Below are 1340 nucleotides of genomic sequence, written 5' to 3'. Positions count from 1 at the left end.
GGCCAAGCACACTGACACAATATTTAACATGGTTCGGCAAATAGCTTACATCCACGGGAAAAATTAATATATTTAGAGATAGAGAAAAAATACAAACATATACATGGAGGAGGAGGATTACACCCTCTCATACTCAACTCTCAACTTTTTTTGCTGCCCTTGCAGCTCTCTTTTCCTCTCTACTCTCTTCACATTTTCACAATTCTCTTCACTCTCAGTTTGTTCTCTTGCATATGCTTTTATTTATAGGCATTAATGGAGATTTTTCTTCAATAAAGGTGGCTGTCAACTCCAACTCTTCTTCAACAATGATGGCTGCCAACCTTTGATATCTTGGATGAGTGCACATGGTTGATACAATAACAAATGGTTGTTGTACATTAATGACAACAAACCTAACAAAATATTAGACATAAATAAAAGTAGTAGTTGATTAATTTAACGGAAAGTATGTTCAACAAAATTTCTACAGCTAGTAATTCTTCACCTTCAAGACCTAACTCGGCCAATTTAATGCAGCCCCCAGCATGCAGGAGCTCACCAACAATTCTGTCGGGCTCAGTCAAGTCTCTTTCAATAACTTGCACGCGCCATCCATCCTGCAGTTGTAGGAGAAGACAAGGTTGCTGTTGCTTAGCACACACAGAACAACAATAGCTCTGCTTACTAGGTTTTGGTCTTTGAATTAGAAGCAAGATCAGGCACTTAGAGTTAACTGTTTTACCATTGTGAAAGAGGTTATTACCTTTGCGAGAGCATAAGCAAGAGCTGAACCAGCAACACCAGCTCCTACGATGATCACATCAGTATTTCCAGCAAAATTTGATCTGCACACTCCATTTCCAGAGCTTTTCAAAGTTTTCTTGCTTCGATTTTTCTCTGAAGCTTTGATATTCTCTCTCAATTTTAATTTGTATTTTTAAGTTTTATCCGCCTTTAGGAACCACATGCATTCTATCACTTTCCCCTTATCAATGGACACGCTTGATTGCATTCTTGGGGCTCCACTTGCTGGCCATCAGGTGACATGACAGTATGATGGAGATGTCTAGCTACTGCTCAAAGTCCAAACAACAACAGCACTGCTAACTAGAACAAGAAAAAAATGCATCTTGCTAAAATGAGATAGAAGTCAATTTTGACGGTTCCATTGAGTTTTCAAATTTCCTATCAAATTGGACTAAGTTGAAAATAGCTAAGGTCTTAAATCATGCTTTGCAATCAAAATAGCTAGGTAGCCGGTGGGCAAATTTTATCTCCTAGGTGCTGTTTTTCTGTGTTTTAAAAATATTTTAAAAAAAATTTAATTTTTTTATTTTTTATTAATTTTAAATTAATAT

This window comes from Populus euphratica, unplaced genomic scaffold (genome assembly GCF_000495115.2).
Source record: "Populus euphratica unplaced genomic scaffold, PopEup_1.0 scaffold1260.1, whole genome shotgun sequence".
NCBI lineage: Eukaryota > Viridiplantae > Streptophyta > Magnoliopsida > Malpighiales > Salicaceae > Populus > Populus euphratica.
The sequence above is the reverse complement of the archived record's forward strand: the minus strand, read 5'-3'. Positions refer to the sequence as shown.